This window comes from Mesoplodon densirostris, chromosome 1 (genome assembly GCF_025265405.1).
Source record: "Mesoplodon densirostris isolate mMesDen1 chromosome 1, mMesDen1 primary haplotype, whole genome shotgun sequence".
Classification (NCBI taxonomy): domain Eukaryota; kingdom Metazoa; phylum Chordata; class Mammalia; order Artiodactyla; family Ziphiidae; genus Mesoplodon; species Mesoplodon densirostris.
In genome coordinates this window covers 160437863-160458607 of record NC_082661.1, presented here as the reverse complement: position 1 = coordinate 160458607, position 20745 = coordinate 160437863, and positions in this window count along the sequence as shown.

The following is a 20745-nucleotide window of genomic DNA, read 5'->3' as shown; positions in this document are numbered from 1 at the left end:
TCTGAACATACAAACCTGACACTAGTCTAACATATCTAGTCTTATTTTTAGCCACTCTGTCCAATGTTAAAGCCCTATTAAGTTCATTAATTATACCAATTTCTGCAATTACTCCATGTGGTTATGATTTTCTGAGACTTTGTACATGACTGCTAACCCCTGCTGGCCTCCTTAAGTCAGCCTCCTGAACCTTCAAAATCCACTTCATGTCTCTGCTTTTGTAAAGTCTTCCTCTACTCTCTAACTGGAGTTTATTAATCAAGCTCATTTTATGCTACTTTAATATTTAGTATTGACTTCCAGTATAATAGTAATCATATTTTTCAAATATTTTTATATGTCTGCCTCTTTGATTATGCTTGACAACAAGAATAATTTAATCCATTTTTGAATCTACATCAACTGATTCAACTCAATATATACTTAGATATGAATGAATGGATAGATCATCAACAAATGAATGAAAGAAGTTGATGGGAGGTGATATGGCTGGAATAAATGAACTCATGAATATAAACCAAATTTCACTAGTCACTGAGAGCTTCCAATACAGTTATTCATATGCCAATAAAATTCATTTTGGGGAAATGGTATTATTTTCCATCAATAAATTAATATAGTTTCTGGCTTTTTCAAAAGAAAAAAACAGCCAAAATATACTAATTAGTGAGAAACTAATCATGTTTTCCTAATGAGGAACATAGTAACCTTGTAAATGTTTCAGTCCATAAGCCAGTGAGCCATTTCACAAATTTTAACAGTGTGTTTGCTGGTTCTCTGTATCCTTTTATCATATGCTTAACACACATGAAAACGAATTCCTTAAAAATGACATCCCTTAAAGATGTACTTGAAATATTCAAGTAAAATCAAAGTATTTTCTATTTTCTAGAGTTGATTTTAGCATCTCATGTCACCCCAGAGATAAATGAGTTAATTTTCTGTAAAATCTATTATTAATCCTACCAAGTATCCATAAAATACCAAAATATCTGATCTCATGCATTATCCATTTAAATTAGGATAAGTATCTCAGTCAAATAAAAGAACTTGCTTTTTTACTTGAAGTTTGTCACTGGAGTACTTGAACCTGATGATGTTTTTTTTCTCTTAGCCAAAGTCTGTCTAAAACATATTCTCCCTAAGCCTCATTTTGATAGTTATGAGATATTTTGATTCTTCTTTTGGAAGTAAAAAAGTATCTAATGCTTGTCAAATCTCTAAAGCTGTGGTCTGGTGTGAGTTTCAGAAAAGAGCAGAATCTCTAGGTGTACAGATGATTAATGAGAGAAGTCTGAGCACTGAAACACAGAAGAGAAAAAGGTTAACAGTGTGTATATGCTTAACTGGAATACTATGGAGAAACTGGAAAATGTCAAATATTGAACAGATATAGGATTAATTCAGGTTGAATTATATAATTAATTCCTTGACATTTATATGACATCTCTTAGGTAATAAAAACATAGATGGCAGAAATTGAAAGTAAAGAGATAAAATTTATAAATAAGATTGGTGATAAAGGGAAAAAGAGAAAATGTGTATCAGTAGAATATATCAAATTTTCCTACCTAGAAAATGTAAGTGGCTCAATTATTATTTATAACACATAAACTTCCAACAGCTTTGAATTCAGAACAAGAAGAAATTTGAAGTAAAAAACAGTTGTGTGGACATAACTATCCAGTCTATGTGGTCTAATTAGTTTAAGTTCTTTTTATTCAATTTGAATGTCAGAATCTTTCACTCCACTAAATCTCTAGTTCACACATGTCACAAATCACTCTCCTTCCCTTTCCATTATGTCCAGTAAAACTCTGCTCTGAGAGTTTGAGTCATAAAGAGATAAAAAGTAAAGGGAAATGAACATTAGGTTTTGACCCAATTAGTGATTAATTATTTTGTTGATATTTAATACTGCCATGCTCAAATACTCCTCCCATTTTGTGCTTCTCCATTTTTGCAAGAATTTATGTTCTCTAAATTTTCAACTTATTTTTGTTGTCCTTTTCTTTCCTGTTCTGTTTTTAGAAGTGAATCATACAGCAGTGAACAAAGCCAAATGTCAGGACAATTTAAAAGTAAACAAAACCAAAAAAAACTAACTGAGATGTATGAGCAATTAATTAAGATAAATGTAGATGTATTATAGATATGTATATATATACTCTGTTTTCCAGTTATATTTCTGTTATGACTGTATGTAAAACTTTCAAGCTACAGTTTATTTTTTAAATGTTGAATCAAATGTATTTCCTCTGCAACACCATGGCTTACTTTATCCACTTTCAATATAAAACTAGTTTGACTTAATATACAGAAAGCTATGGTAGGAAATATAGTAGAGCTGTATGTAGGAAGGGTTAACAAAAATGCCCACTGTTTGTAAGATTAAAAATGCATCCAAGGAAAAACAGGAAGATTGCAAGTAATTAGGCAGTCCGGGGTTGATTTCCTTCCTGTACCAAACAATCTACATGATTTCTAAAATCTCCACAGCAAATGTGAACAAAATTATAAGGCAGAGAAAAAGATAAGAAATAATTACACAAATACATCTGTTAGTGTATTGCAACACAAAGTACCTTAAAGAAATTCAAAGGAACTGAAACCAATATGCAATATTGTGATTAAAAGAAAATGGAAGATGACTGAAATAAGATAGTGGATTGCACATTAATAATTAAATACAGGCATTGCATATATACTTAACTCTTGAAATTTTTAAATATGACAAATTTATGTGAAAAATATGAAATAAAATGCATCATTACATTAACTAATGAGATTAAATTATATTGAGATTCATTTTCTCTATTGATAACCTAATTGGTTAAAATGTTTCCAGTTTGGTACTGAAATTCCTGAATCATATCTGTAGCTATACAGTATTGGCTTTGAGGAAGGTAGGATGATCTTCTTAAAAATAGAGAAACAATCTCACTCATTGGATTTTAAGTCAAGTATACAAACATATAGTCAAAAAGTCATTTTAGGGAAAGTGAATTCCAGACCAAGAAAAATGAAACTATGTCATCAATCAGAAATGATGGGTGGGGGAAGTCAATATTGGAAAATTGAGTCACTGACATAATTGTTGGACTTCTAGTGAAGAGGTCAATTATTAAATTTTCTTTAGTTATGTAGGTAACTTGACACCGACAAAATACTAAATTCATACAACTAAACTTCCTTTGATTTTCTAAAAAACTACTTTATTGAGGTATGATTAACATGTAAAAAGCTGTACATATTTAGTTTATAGAATCATATATAGACTCACCACCATTAATGCCGTAAACATATCTATTACCTTGCAACATTTACTCCCATCACCTTTCTTATTATATTTTTTTGTGTGGTAAGAACACTTGACATTATATTTATCTCCTTAATAAATTTTAAACAATAAAATATTGTTATCTATTGGCACTATTCTATATATTTGGTCTCCAGAACCAACTTTATCTTGAAAAATGGAAATTTTGTACCTTTTGACCATCACTTCCCATTTCCCCATCCCTATAGCCTCTAGCAACCACGTTTCTATTCTCTGTATCTGAGTCTGACTAATTTATATTCTACATATGGTGATATCATATAATATTTGTACTTCTGTGTTTGGCTTATTTCACTTAGCATAATGTTCTCCAGGTCCATTCATGTTCTTGTAAATAACACGCTTTCCTTCTTTTTTAAGGCTGAATAATATTCTATTTTATGTATATATCACATTTTCTTTATTCATTCATCCATTGTTAAGCATTTAGCTTATTTCTATATCTTAGCTATTGTGAATAATGCTTCAATGAATATCAGAGTACAGGTACCTCTTCTAGATAATTCCTTTGCATAGATACCCAGAAGTGGGATTGCTGGATTACATGGTAGTTCAACATTTAAATTTTTAAAAGAAACTCCATATTATTTTCCATAATGGCTATAATAAATTATATTCCCACAAACACTGTACTAGGGTTCACTTTTCTCCACATGCTAGCCAACACTTGCTATCTTTTGTTTTTTAGACAATAGTTATCCTTACAGATGTGAGGTGATATTTTCTTGTAGTTTTGATTTGGATTTCCCTAATGGTTGCACCCCTGATGATTTGTATTTCCACGATGATGTTGAACACCTTTTCATATACCATTGGTTATTTGTGTGTCTTATTTGGATAAATGTCTTTTCAGGTATATGCCCATATTAACATCAAGTTATTTGCTTTTTGAGTTTTTTGTTTGTTTGTTTTTTGTTATTGAGTTATATCAGTTGCTTATATATTTTGAATATTAATCCTTTGTCAGATACGATTTATAAATATTTTCTCTCATTCTCTTGGTTGCCTTTTCATTTTGTTGATTTTTTTTAATTGGAGTAAAATTGCTTTACAATGTTGTGTTAGTTTCTGCTGTATAATGAAGTGAATCAGCTACATATATATATATGTCCCCTCCCTCTTGAACCTCCCTCTCCCTCTCCCCTCCCATCTAGGTCACCACAGAGCACCAAACTGAGCTCCTTGTGCTATACAGCAGGTCCCCACTAGCCATCTATTTTACACATGGTAGTGTATTTATGTCAAACCTAATCTCCCAGTTTGTCCCACCCTCCCCTTCCCCCACTGTGTCCACATGTCTGTTCTCTACATCTACGTCTCTATTCCTGTCCTACAAATAGGTTCATCTGTACCATTTTTCTAGATTCCACATATCTTCATTAATATACGATATTTGTTTTTCTCTTTCTGGCTTACTTCACTTTGTATGACAGAGTCTAGGTCCATCCACATCTCTACAAATCTCCGCTCCTTCTGAGATTTCCATAATGTATATAATGACTTATTAAATTGACTCCCATAAGTACTGTAGGCTTTCTTTCCTTTCTTTTTTAATGTAAGCTTTTCATTTGTTTCCTTTTTTTTTTTTCTTCTTGACAGGATAATTTCAAATAATCTGTCTGAGTCTGTTGATTCTTCTGCTTGATCAAGACTGCTGTTGAAGTTCTCTATTAAATTTTTCAGTTCAATCATTGTATTTTTCAGCTCTAGAATTTGATTGGTTCTTTTTCATGGTTTCTATCACTTTGTTAAATTTTTCATTTTTTTAATGTATTGGTTTCCTGATTTCATTTAGTTGTCTGTGTTCTCTTGTAGTCCACTGACTTTGTTTAAGATGAATATTTAAAATTTTTTCAGGCAATTTGTACCTCCATTTTGAGGATCAGCTACTGGAGCTATAATTTTTTTCTTTTGGGGGTATCATATTTCCTTGATTCTTAGTGTTGCTTGAAGCCTTGTATTGCTGTTTTCACATTTGAAGAAGCAATCACACCCTCTGGTCTTTATTGACAGGCTTCAGAAGAAAAAGACTTTCACCATTCAGCCTGGTCAGATATTCAGGGAGTATATTAGACTTTTTCTATGGATGTGACTGCTCCAGTCCTCTTGCTCCCTCTTGGGAGAGAAGGTTTAGGATTGTGTCTGTTTTCAATCCTGCAAAGCTGAGCTGGTTGTTGAGAGACTCGTATTTATTTTTCCTATGGCAGTACTCAGAAGTGTCCAAGCTTCTGTGCCTCCTCCCAGTCCAACAGAATTGGGACTGATGCTAATATCCCTGTGCTTTCTGTGGGGGATCCCATGCACTGTCTGTGGAGGCTTGTGCCACCACCTGCAGGGGAGCATGGGGCACTGACTAAGATCAGAAGTACAGAGTACTGGGGGTACACATCAGCTAGCTGAAAGGGTGTACAAATGAGGTGGCCTTTGGAGTTCATGGGATGCTGAGATCCATGCACCAGTTACTGTGAGCCTCTGTCCTTTTTCTTTGCTCCTAGCAGTCCCAAGACTATTCAGTCATGCCAATGCCCTCAGTATTCTAGATCGGGTGAGAAAGATTTGGCTCTCTTGATCAGCAACCCATTGGTCTGGGGAAGCTGCAGGTCACTTCACTCACCCTTTGTCCATGGGAGAAACTGTGAGCTGAGGGTCTCTTTTGGCACTGAGCTGTGCCACCTGCGGAAAGGCATAATATAGGTAAACTAAAACTGTTTTTCTTGCCCTCTTCAATGTGTCTATTCTTGAATTTTTGACTCTATTGAGGTGCTGGAACCTCTCAGCTGGACACCTAGACTTCTATAAAGATTGGTCATTGCTAAAATTGTTGTTTTTGTCAGGATATAAGTGTTGGAACTTCATATAACACTATTTTGCTGACATCACTTCTCCTAAACTCTCTTTTATTAATTCAATATACATTAAATGATTTTCTGGTGGAAATCTGTGTCCTCATGTAGCTTTGTCTGTATAGAGAGAACACTTTTGTCAATTTCAAGAGAATATTTCAGTTCCTATGGCAATTATCTTTGTTTAACACGTTTGAATATTAACCTCTCAGTTAGTGCTAGTTTGCCCCTAAGAAAATTAAATGCTTCCTGCATTTCTGTGCAGGAAATGCTGTCACTCAGGATCTACTAGTAGTAAAATAACTAAGGAAATGATTTCTTGTGTTTCTTGACAGTCAGGACTTCACAGCTCCTGTTTTGCAAAGCATAATCTTAGCTTCCAAGATTTTGGAGCTATAGATCATCAGTAAAAGGCTATATTTATGTGCACAAACATTAAATATAACAAGTCAACATTTTAAGTCTTTATTATATTATTTTCTGTCATGATCATATTTCTAATTAAATGGTATTTGCAAATATTGGTATATACAGTAAAAGCAAATATTTTTTAAAAAACAACCTACATTTTCATTCATAGCTTGCCTTCTTTTCATCAAATTGGTCTCATATAATATAAATGTTTTATTTTAGGTATGCAGTGTTTCTTTGTTTTCAGAACATCATCACTCAAGATGCTAATTACCATGGTGGACATTTATGTCAATAGAATGGCTTATAGTTTAACAGACTGTTATAAAACTGGATCTTGTTCTTAAGCTCCAATGTCTGTATGGCCCTGATAATTTAGAAAATGCAGTTACCATTGTACCTAACCTGAGGAAATGAATAAATGACTGCCTGCAGTTCTGGCTTTATTTGCACTTTTATATTGCTGAGGGCATGGCTTTGGTATAGTTTGCAGAATATGTCAAAGACTAATTGTGAAATATTTGGCTGTAAGGTGATTTAGATGTCCCTGCTTATACAACATTTGCATATGAGATGATCAACTATTTTCAATCATAATTTTGTGTATAAGTCCTCATTATTTAGGATTGACTTTTGACTGGAACTATGCTTATGTGCTGACATGATATTTTGAACTCTTCTCTTACATTTATTCTGCATATGAGAAAAGGATACTAATTAATTGAAAGTTATTTTCTTGTCTTGCATGTTTTAGATTTTAAAGAGGTTTACTCTAAAAGTTTACTTACAAATATGCTAGATAACCATTTCACAGTTTTTAAAGTGAGACATTATTTTCTTTTATTTATGTCCACAGAATGGTAAAGATCATTCTGGTATTGCTATTTTCTCAAAAGTAACATTCCTTAAATGAAATACTTTTGATAAAATTTTAGTGAAAAGCCTTACATATATTACTGTATGATTCTGTATGTGCATGATTTTTTTCTTTTCAAGTATAGAAGAGTAGAGATGTAGTTGACATAAAGGAATATCTCCCTAAGTCACAGAAGTATGCCCATGAAAATAGAATGTCTTTGATATCCCCTCATTGAGGAGCTACTGCTTCCTCACTGCAACCTTGAGATTCTAATGTCAGAGAAGATTATAGTATTTGATTCCGTGTGCAGTGATTTTTGATCCAAGTAAAATATCCATGATCTGAGGATAGTCAATCAAATTGCACCTCTTAAATTTTTCAAAAGTGCTGGAGGGTGTTTTATTTCTGATGGTAAAGATGGGAAGAATGAGTTTATATCTGCACATGCCACATGAAATAAACTGGAATAAGAATAAAGCTGATGCTTAGAGAGGGAGATATGAGAGTTAAAGATACTATAAGCTGCCTTAGAGTCCTTTTTAAAATCTTTCTTGAGATCAGATCTACAAATGTCTTTTCTGCTGTGTGATTTTCTATCCTGGTAAAACCTTCCTTTGTTGCTTAGTTCAAATTATGCTTGTAAACTCTCAACTTAAATAAAAGGTGTAAAATAAAAGTACTAGTTATCAATCAAATGGTATAATTAAATCTAATTAAATCTAATTAAATAATCACCTTATCCATTTGAATGTATTGCTCTGAAGCTCGATTGATATTTGGAACACCAGGGGTCAACCTAAAATGGTATCATTTTACCCACAGCTCTTTTTTTTTTTTTTTTTTTTTTTTTGCAGTACGCGGGCCTCTCACTGTTGTGGCCTCTCCCATTGCAGAGCACAGGCTCTGGACGCGCAGGCTCAACGGCCATGGCTCACAGGCCTAGTGACTCCACAGCATGTGGGATCTTCCCAGACTGGGGCACGAACCCATGTCCCCTGCATCAGGAGGTGGACTCTCAACCACTGCGCCACCAGGGAAGCCCCCACAGCTCATTTTTTGTTACATCTCTCTGGCTTTGACAAATGGTAAAAACATTCACACTGAAGATGTTACCTTTTCAAGATTGCCTTTAGTCTTGATAGATACCTGGGTTGGGGGATGAGGAGGTAGGACACATTGGGAAAACTAAATAATATGGCTCAGAAGAAGTACTTTAATATTTTGAAGCCTAGCCTCAGTGTAACAACTAAATACTATAATAAAAAATTAAATTGTATTATTTTAGATTATGATAATGACTTAAAAATCATTGTACCAATTATAAAGACTTAAAAAGTTGAAAGGGGGCTTCCCTGGTGGCGCAGTGGTTGAGAGTCCGCCTGCTGATGCAGGGGGCACGGGTTCATGCCCTGGTCTGGGAAGATCCCACATGCCGTGGAGCAGCTGGGCCCGTGAGCCATGGCCTCTGAGCCTGTGCGTCCGGAGCCTGTGCTCTGCAACGGGAGAGGCCACAACAGTGAGAGAGGCCTGCGTACCAAAAAAAAAAAAAAGTTGAAATGATTTACAAGGCTCCATAGAGTTTACTCTTGTTCATGTTCAATAAACGTTAAATACATAGTGCAACAGGAAAACATACAGGAAATCATTGAGAATCCAGCTATTTCAGACACAGTACTGTCTCCCACGCCCCTCCCCACCAGGATCCCTTCTCAGTCTCACAAAACTTCATAGGGTTTCAACTCCAGCTTATGAAATCCTAAGATTTGAGCCAGATATTATTGTGATTTCAGGGAAACCCAAGCAGATACTTATAGTAGGGTATTTCATACACAGTCATACACAGATGGTCATATAACTCAAGCCCAAGTTGTGCAAACTATCGAATTGAACATCCCCCAACAAATAGAACAAGCTGTCACCAAGCTTTATACAGCACATTATGATTCACAAGTCATTCTTATCTTGCTCAAGGGTCAGTCATCACTTCCATGCATCTTCAGAGATAAGCATCAGCTGTTCCAGTCTGGCTACCTGATAATCCCATCTTACACAAGCATCAATTATATTATATGACAATATAAGATGTGTGAAGGAGGAAATTTGAAAGGAATGGGAAAGCTACATTGATTTAAGAAAGAATGAAGAGAAGACCAGGCTATACTTGATGTCATCAAAGATGATTCTCTTGAATTGTCATTATTTTATCTTCACTTTACTTTCTGTTATTTTTGATTGCTTCTCCCCCCATCCAATAATTTTAATCAATTTTATTGAAGAATAATTTGCATATAAGTGCACACATTTTAAATTTCAATTTTGATGGCATTTTTTCCTGATTTAGGTTTTTTAATATGTTGAAATATATTTGGCATATAATATTGTGTAAATTTAAGGTGTACAACAAGTGAATTTTATACATTTATGTATTGCAATATGATTGCCTAGTAGACTTCGCTAAAACCTCTATCTTGTTACATGATAATCATTTCTTTTTCTGTGGTGGGAATAATCAAGATGTAGTCGTTTAACATGTTTGATGTTTGTAATACAGTATTATTTTCTATAATCATTCTTCTGTGCATTGGATCTCTGGAATTTTTTAACATTAGTTGCAAATTTGTTTCTTAAACAAAATCTTTCATATCCTCCACCCCCAGACTCTGGTAACCATCATTCTACTCCCTGTTTTTATGAGCTTGGCTTTTTAGGTTCTATACATAAGTGTTATTATACAGTATTTCTCTTTCTCTGTCTGACAAATCTCACTTAGCATAATGTCCTCAAGGTCGTTGTCTTAAATGGCGGAATTTTCTTCTTTCTCACGCCTAAAAACTATTCCATTGTGTGTGTGTGTGTGTGTGTGTGTGTATCTCACATTGTTTTTGTCCATTCATTTGTTGACAGACACTTAGGTTGACTTAGGTTGTTTCCATATCTTGGTTATTGTGAATAATGCTGCAGTAAACATGGGAATATGTATACCTCTTCAATAGCCTGTTTTCAGTTCCTTTGGGTATACATCCAGAAGTAGAATTGCTGATCATATGGTAGTTCTATTTTTAACTTTTTGAGGAATCTTCATACAGTTTTCCATAGTACCTTCATCAAGTTACATTCTCACCAACAGTGTACAAGAGTTCCCATTTCTCCACACTCTTGCTAGCACTTCTTATCCTTTCTCTTTTTGATGATAACCATTCTATCTGGTGTAATGTTATATCTCTTTGTGGTTCTGATTTGCATTTTCATGATGATTAGTGATGTTGAGCATCTTTCCATGTGCCTATTGGCCATTTGGATGTCTTCTTTGGAAATATGTCTATTTAGTTACTCTGCCCATTTTTAATTGGATTATCTGGATTATTTTGTTGTTATCTGAGTTCTTTATATATTTTAGCTTAGCCCCTTATCAGATATAAAGTATGCAAATATTTTTCTCTTATGCTGTAGGTTGCCTTTTCATTTTGTTGATTTCTTCTGCTGTAAAGAAATTTTTTTTTAATGTAGTCCCACTTAATTGATTTTTGCTTTTGTTTCTTTGTGCTTTTTATGTCATTCAAAATCATTGCCAAGACCAACACTGAGGAACTTCTTCCTTGTTTTCTTCTAGAAATTTTATGGTATCATGTCTTATGCTTAAGTCTTTGATACATTTCAAGTTAATTTATGTGAGTGATATAAGATATGAGTCCCATTTCATTTTTCTGCATGTGTTTATCCAGTTTTCCCAATATCATTTGTTAAAGAGACTATTCTTTTCCTACTGGGTGTCCTTGTCAAGTATTAGTTGACCTTATGTATGGGAGTTTCATTCTAGACTCTTTTTGCTTCATTGGTCTATGGGTCTATTTTGTGCCAGTATCACACTGTATTAATAACTATAACTTTGTAATACAGTTTGTAATCACAAAGTGTGATGCCTCTGACTTTTTTCTTCTTTCTTATCATTTCTTTGGCTATTTAGCTTCTCTTGTGGTTCTGTAAAAATTTTAGGATTCTTTTTTCTATTTCTGTGGAAAATGCCATAGTAATTTTGATAGAAATTGAGTTGAATATAGAGATGACTTTGAGTAGTATGGACATTTTAACAATATTAATTCTTCTTATCATGAACACAAAGTGTCTTTCCATTTGTTTGTGTCTTCAATTTTTTTCAACAATTCTTATAGCTTTTGTTGTATAGATATTTCACTTTCTTAAATTAATCTCTAGGTATTTTATTGTTTTTAATGCTATTGTGAATGTGACAGTTTTCTTTATTTCTTTTTCAGATGTTTCATTGTTAATGTTTAGAAATGCAACTGATTTCTGTATACTGTTTTTATATCCAAATTAGTTCCACCAGTTTTTTGGTTGAGTCTTTGGGATTTTCTATATATAAGATCATATCACCTGTGAATGACCATTTTAGTTCTTTCTTACCAATTTGGATGCCTTTTATTTCCTTGTCTTTCCTAATTGCTCAACCTAGGACTTCCAGTACTATATTGAAAGGGAGTGGTGAGAGTGAGCATCCTTATCTTATTCCTGGTCTCAGTGGAAAGCTTTCAAATTTTCACCATTAACTATAATGTTGGCTGTGGATTTGTCATATATGTCCTTTATTATGTTAAGGTATGTTTTTTCTATACCCAATCTGTTGAGGATGCTTATTATGAAAGGATGCTGTATTTTGTCAAATGCTTTTTCTGCACTTTTTGATGGTCATATAATTTCATCCTTTATTTTGTAATGTAGTATATCACATTTATTGATTTACACATTGAACCATCCCTCCATCCCAGTGATAAATCCTACTTTGTCATAATATGTGATCCTTTTAATATGATCTTGAATTCAATACTATTTTATCAAAGATTTTCCATCAATGTTTGTATAGGATATCGGTCTGTAGCTTCTTTTCTTGTAGAGTCTCTTTTTGGCTTTGGTATCAGGATATGCTGACCTCATATAATGAGTTTTGAGTTTGTGCTTTAATTTTTTGGAAAAATTTGAAAAGTATTGATGTTAGTTCTTATTTAAATATTGGACAGAATTCACCACTGAAGACATCAGGTCCAGGGCTTTTCATTGTCAAAAGACTTTTGATTGCTGATTAAATCTCCTTACTTGTTACAGATTTATTCAGATTTTTATGTTTCTTCATAATTCAGTCCTAGCAGGTTTTGTGTTTTTAAGAATTTGTCTACTTCACCTAGGTTATTTTGTTTGTTGGTGTACAATTTTTTCATAGTGCTCTCTTAGTTTATTTCTGTGAAATCAGTAGTAATGTTGCCATTTTTATTTCTGATTTTAGTAATTTGAGCCTCTTCTCATTTTTCTTCATCCATCTAGCTTAAGATTTGTTAATATTCTTGTTATTTTTGAAGATGCAATATTTTTTTTGAAATTTATGCTATCTCTATTCCCTATTTAGTTTATTTCTGCTTTAATCTTTATTTTCTTTTTTCTGCTAGATTTGGGTTTAATTTATTCTTCTTTTGTTAGTTCCTTAATTTGTAAAGTTAGGTTGTTGATTTGAGTTCTTTCTTATTTTTTAATGTAAACATTTATAGCTATAATTACCCTCTTAGCACAGCACACACACACACACACACACACAGTTACCAACACTAATCATATTAATAACAAAGTTTAATTTAGTAACAAAGATGATATTTTATGACAAAAATGTGTGATTATTTTTATACAGTAATTTATGTCTCTCTTTGCATTATTTCAGGGTATTTTAAAACATAATTTTAAAAGTCTCCCCAATCTTCTTTTATATATGTATATGTAATTTTACATTTAAAGTTTTAAATCAATATGGGATTTATTTTGAGATACAGGATCCAATTTTATTTTGTTGAAGATAAATAGCCAATTCTATCTTCTTTGTTTATTTAATTATTGCAAAACAAATAATTCCATAATCTAAGATGTTAAACAAAAGGTATTTTTAAAAAATATTTGAAAGAAGAAGGAAAGTGGGAATTTTTTTTTTTAATATTTGAAAGAAAAAGAAAAGGAAAGTGGGAATTCACCAATACAAAATGTCTGAATCACCTGTTGATATATTACCATATAAAATGGTAGGCAGCCATGAACTATAAGTTGACTTGGGGCAGTTGCAAAATATAAGGTTAGAATAAGAAAGGTGTGTAATATTACTCAATTTTTCTTAAACAAGCAATAATAATTTCTAATTCTCTTTCACATGTGAATGCATTTATTTATGATTATGAGTGTGATGAATGCCATTGCATACAATGAAAGAATAGAATATATCTGCTATACTGGTTAAGATTGTTAAGACTGGGGGAGTCCGGAGGAAGATGGAGGAAGAGTAAGACGCAGAGATCACCTTCCTCCCCACAGATACATCAGAAATTCATCTACACATGGAACAACTCCTACAGAACACCTACTGAAGGCTGACAGAAGACTTCAGACACCCCAAAAGTGCATGAGGAGAGGGAATTAAGAGTGCTGCTTAAAGAAGCTCCAGAGACGGGCGCAAGCCGTGGCTGAAGGCGCGGACCTCGGAGACGGGTGTGGGATGCTGGGGCTGCTGCTGTCACTGCCACAAGCCCTGTGTGTGAGTGCAGGTCACTGTCCACGACCCCTTCCAGGGAGCCTGTGCACCCCGCCATTGCCGGGGTCCCGGGACACAGGGACAGTTTCCCCAGGAAAGCGCACGGAGAGCCTCGGGCTGGTGCAATGTCATGCCGGCCTCTGCTGCTGCTGGCCCACTTCACACTGCGTGCATCTCCCTCCCCTCAGCCTGAGTGAGCCAGAGCCCCCAAATCAGCAGCTCCTTTAAACCTGTCCTGTCTGAGCGAAGAACGGACGCCCTCCGGCGACCTGAGCACAGAGGTGGGGCCAGGTCCCAGGCTGAGACTCGGGAGCTGTGAGAGCAGAGAAGAGACAGGGAAATCTCTCTGTGCAGCCTCAGAGGCAGCGGATTAAAGCTCCACGGTCCGCTTGATGTGCCCTGCATCTGTGGAGTGCATGAATGGACAACGAATCATCCCAAATTGAGGAGGTGGACTTTGAGGACAAGATTTAAGATTTTTTCCCCTTTTCCTCCATTTACAATGAATTATCCCAAATTAAGGAGGTGAACTTTGAGAGCAAGATTTCAGACTTTTTCCCCCTTTTCCTCTTTTTACAGCGAATTATCACAAATTGAGGAAGTGGACTTTGACAGCAAGATTTTTGATTTTTTCCACCTGTTTTCTTTTTGTGAATGTGTATGTGTATGCTTCTGTGTGAGATTCTCTCTGTATAGCTTTGCTTCCACCTTAGGACCCAGGGTTCTATCCATCCATTTTGTTTTGTTTTGTTTGATTTTTTTCAAAAATTATTTTTTTATTTTTAATAATGCTACTATATTTTATACTTTATTCTATTTTACTTTATCTTCTCACTTTCTTTTTTTCCTACCTTCCCTTCCTGCTTCCCTCCCTCCACCCCTTTCTTTCTTTCATTCTTTCTTTCCTTCCTCCCTCCCTCCAGTCTTTCTTTCTTTCTTTCTTTATTCCTTTCTCCCTCCCACCCTCCTTTCTTCCTTTCACTATTTCTATTTCTTTTCTTCCTCCCTCCCTCCATTCTTTCTTTCCATGCTTCCTCCCTCCCTCACTCCATTCTTTCTTTCTTTCTTCCTTCCTTCCTTCCTTTCTTTCCTTCTTCCTTTCTTTCTTCTACTAATTCTTTCTTTCTAAGTTTTCTCCCTTTTATTCTGAGCCGGGTAGATGAAAGGCTCTTGGTGCTGCAGCCAGGAGTCAGTGCTGTGCCTCTGAAGTGGGAGAGCCAACTTCAGGACACGGGTCCACAAGAGACCTCCCAGCTCCACATAATATCAAGCAGTGAAAATCTCCCAGAGATCTCCATCTCAATAACAGCACCCAGCTTCAGTCAACAACCAGCAAGCTACAGTACGGGTCACCCTATGCCAAGCAACTAGCAAGACAGGAACACAACACCACCCATTAGCAGAGAGGCTGCCTAAAAACATAATAAGGTCACAGGTACCCCAAAACACACCACCAGACGTGGACCTGTCCACCAGAAAGACAAGATCAAGACTCAACCAACAGAACACAGGCACTAGTCCCCCCCACCTGGAAGCCTACACAACCTACTGAAACAACCTTAGCCACTGGGGACAGACACCAAAAACAATGGGAACTAATAACCTGCAGCCTGCAAAAAGGAGACCCCAAACATAGTAAGATAAGCAAAATGAGAAGACAGAAAAACACACAGCAGGTGAAGGAGCAAGATAAAAACCTACAAGACCAAACAAATGAAGAGGTAATAGGCAGACTACCTGAAGAAGAATTCAGAATAATGATAGTAAAGATGATCCAAGATTCTATTTCCAAGATCCAAAATCTTGGAAATAGAATAGACAAAATGAAAGAAACAGTTAACAAGGACCTAGAAGAAATAAAGATGAATCCAGTATCGATTCAAAACACAATAAATGAAATGAAAAATACTCTAGATGGGATCAATAGCAGAATAACTGAGGCAGAAGAACGGATAAGTGAGGTGGAAGATAAAATAGTGGAAATAACTGCTGCAGAGCAAAGTAAAGAAAAAAGAATGAAAAGAACAGAGGACAGTCTCAGAGACCTCTGGGTCAACATTAAACACACCAACATTCGAATTGTAGGGGTTCCAGAAGAAGAAGAGAAAAAGAAAGGAACTGAGAAAATATTTGAAGAGATTATAGTTGAAAACTTCTCTAATATAGGAAAGGAAATATTTAATCAAGTCCAGGAGGCACAGAGAGTCCCATACAGAATAAATCCAAGGAGAAATATGCCAAGACACATATTAATCACACTGTCAAAAATTAAACACAAAGAAATCATATTAAAAGCAGCAAGGGAAAAACAACAAATAACACACAAGGGAATCCCCATCAGGTTAACAGCTGATCTCTCAGCAGAAACTCTACAAGCCAGAAGGGAGTGGCAGGACATAATTAAAGTGATGAAGTGGAAAAACCTGCAACCAAGATTACTCTACCCAGCAAGGATCTCATTCAGATTTGATGGAGAAATTAAAACCTTTACAGACAAGCAAAAGCTGAGAGAGTTCAGCACCACCAAACCAGCTTTACAACAAATGCTAAAGGAACTTCTCTAGGCAAGAAACACAACAGAAGGAATATACCTACAATAACCACCCAAAACAATTAAGGAAATGGGAATAGGAACATACATATCAATAATTACCTTAAATGTAAATGGACTAAATGCTCCCACCAAAAACACAGATTGGCTGAATGGATACAAAAACAAGACCCATATATATGCTGTCTACAAGAGACCCACTTCAGACCTAGAGACACATACAGATTGAAAGTAAGGGGATGGAAAAAGATATTCCATGCAAATGGAAATCAAAAGAAAGCTGGAGTAGCAATTCTCATATCAGACAAAATAGACTTTAAAATAAAGACTATTAGAAGACACAAAGAAGGACACTACATAATGATAAAGGGATTGATCCAAGAAGAAGATAGAACAATTGTAAATATTTATGCACCCAACATAGGAGCACCTCAATACATAAGGCAAATACTAACAGCCATAAAAGGGGAAATCGACAGTAACACACTCATAGTAGGGGACATTAACACCCCACTTTCACCAATGGACAGATCATCCAAAATGAAAATAAATAAGGAAACACAAGCTTTAAATGATACTTTAAACAAAATGGACTTAATTGATATCTATAGGACATTCCATCCAAAAACAACAGAATACACATTTTTCTCAAGTGCTCATGGAACATTCTCCAGGATAGATCATATCTTGGGTCACAAATCTAGCCATGGTAAATTTAAGAAAATTGAAATTGTATCAAGTATCTTTTCCGACCACAATGCTATGAGACTAGACATCAATTACAGGAAAAGATCTGTAAAAAATACAAACACATGGAGGCTAAGCAATACACTACTCAATAAAGAAGTGATCACTGAAGAAATCAAAGAGGAAATTTAAAAATACCTAGAAACAAATGACAATGGAGAAACGATGACTCAAAACCTATGGGATGCAGCAAAAACAGTTCTAAGGGGGAAGTTTATAGCAATACAATCCCACCTTAAGAAACAGGAAACATCTCGAGTAAACAACCTGAACCTGCACCTAAAGCAATTAGAGAAAGAAGAACAAAAAACCCACAAAGTGAGTAGAAGGAAAGAAATCATAAAGATCAGATCAGAAATAAATGAAAAAGAAATGAAGGAAAGGATAGCAAAGATCAATCAAACTACAAGCTGGTTTTTTGAGAAGATAAACAAAATTGATAAACCATTAGCCAGGCTCATTAAGAAAAAAGGGGAGAAGACTCAAATCAATAGAAGTAGAAATGAAAAAAGAGAAATAACAACTAACACTGCAGAAATACAAAAGATCATGAGAGATTACTACAAGAAACTCTATGCCAATAAAATGGACAACGTGAAAGAAATGGACAAATTCTTAGAAATGCACAACCTGCCAAGACTGAATCAGGAAGAATTGAAAATATGAATAGACCAATCACAAGCACTGAAATTGAAACTGTGATTAAAAATCTTCCAACAAACAAAAGCCCAGGACCAGATGGCTTCACAGGCGAATTCTATCAAATATTTAGAGAACAGCTAACACCTATCCTTCTCAAACTCTTCCAAAATATAGCAGAGGGAGGAGCACTCCCAAACTCATTCTACGAGGCCACCATCACCTTTTTACCAAATCCAGGCAAGGATGTCACAAAGAAAGAAAACTACAGGCCAACATCACTGATGAACATGGATGCAAAAATCCTCAACAAAATACTAGCAAACAGAATCCAACAGCACATTAAAAGGATCATACACCATGGTCAAGTGGGGTTTATTCCAGGAATGCAAGGATTCTTCAATATACGCAAATCAATCAATGTGATACACCATATTAATAAATTGAAGAAGAAAAACCATATGATCATCTCAATAGATGCAGAGAAAGCTTTCGACAAAATTCAACACCCATTTATGATAAAAACCCTGCAGAAAGTAGGCATAGAGGGAACTTTCCTCAACATAATAAAGGCCATATATGACAGACCCACAGCCAACACCGTCCTCAATGGCGAAAAATTGAAACCATTTCCACTAAGCTCAGGAACAAGACAAGGCTGTCCACACTCACCACTCTTATTCAACCTAGTTTTGGAAGTTTTAGCCACAGCAATCAGAGAAGAAAAGGAAATAAAAGGAATCCAAATGGGAAAAGAAGAAGTAAAGCTGTCACTGTTTGCAGATGACATGATACTATACAAAGAGAATCCTAAAGATGCTACCAAAAAAATACTAGAGCTAAGCAATGAATTTGGTAAAGTAGCAGGATACAAAATTAATGCACAGAAATCTCTGGCATTCCTCTACACTAATGATGAAAAATCTGAAAATGAAATCAAGAAAACACTCCCATTTAGCATTGCAACAAAAAGAATAAAATATCTAGGAATAAACCTACCTAAAGAGACAAAAGACCTGTATGCAGAAAATTATGACAGTGATGAAAGAAATTAAAGATGATATAAATAGATGGAGAGATATACCATGCTCCTGGATTGGAAGAATCAATATTGTGAAAATGACTCTACTACCCAAAGCAATCTACAGATTCAATGCAATCCCTATCAAACTACCACTGGCATTTTTCACAGAACTAGAAGAAAAAATTTCAAAATTTGTTTGGAAAAACAAAAGACCCCGAATAGCCAAAACAATCTTGAGAATGAAAAACGGAGCTGGGGGAATCAGGCTCCCTGACTTCAGACTATACTACAAAGCTGCAGTAATGAAGATAGTGTGGTAGTGTCCCAAAAACAGAAAGATAGATCAATGGAATAGGATAGAAAGCCCAGAGATAAACCCACGCACATATGGTCAACTTATCTTTGATAAAGGAGGCAGGGACATACAGTGGAGAAAGGATAGCCTCTTCAATAAGTGGTGCTGGGAAAAATGGACAGGGACATGTAAAAGTATGAGATTAGATCATTCCCTAACACCATACACAAAAATAAGCTCAAAATGGGTTAAAGACCTAAATGTAAGGCCAGAAACTATCAAACTCTTAGAGGAAAACATAGGCAGAACACTCTATGACATAAATCACAATAAGATCCTTTTGGACCCACCTCCTAGAGAAATGGAAATAAAAATAAAGATAAACAAATGGGACCTAATGAAACTCCAAAGCTTTTGCACAGCAAAGGAAACCATAAACAAGACCAAAAGACCACCCTTAGAATGGGAGAAAATATTTGCAAATGAAGCAACTGACAAAGGATTAATCTCCAAAATTTATAAGCAGCTCATGCAGCTCAATAACAAAAAAACAAACAATCCAATCCAAAAATGGGGAGAAGACATAAATAGGCATTTCTCCAAAGAAGATATACAGACTGCCAACAAACACATGAAAGAATGCTCAACATCATTAATCATTAGGGAAATGCAAATCAAAACTACAATGAGATATCATCTCACACCAGTCAGAATGGCCATCATCAAAAAATCTAGAAACAATAAATGCTGGAGAGGGTGTGGAGAAAAGGGAACACTCTTGCACTGCTGGTGGGAATGTGAATTGGTACAGCCACTATGGAGAACAGTATGGAGGTTCCTTAAAAAACTAAAAATAGAACTACCATATGACCCAGTAATCCCACTACTAGGCATATACCCTGAGAAAACCATAATTCAAAAAGAGACATGTACCAAAATGTTCATTGCAGCTCTATTCACAATAGCCCAGAGATGGAAACAACCTAAGTGTCCATCATCGGATGAATGGATAAAGAAGATGTGGCACATATATACAATGGAATATTACTCAACCATAAAAGTAAATGAAACTGAGCTATTTGTAATGAGGTGGATAGACCTAGAGTCTGTCATACAGAGTGAAGTAAGTCAGAAAGAGAAAGACAAATACCGTATGCTAAAACATATATATGGAATTTAAGAAAAAAAATGTCATGAAGAACCTAGGGGTAAAACAGGAATAAAGACACAGACCTACTTGAGAATGGACTTGAGGATATGGGGAGGGGGAAGGGTAAGCTGTGACAAAGCGAAAGAGTGGCATGGACCTATATACAGTACCAAACGTAAGGTAGATAGATAGTGGGAAGCAGCCACATAGCACAGGGAGATCAGCTTGGTGCTTTGTGACCACCTGGATGGGTGGGATAGGGAGGGTGGGAGGGAGGGAGACACAAGAGGGAAGGGATGTGGGAACAGA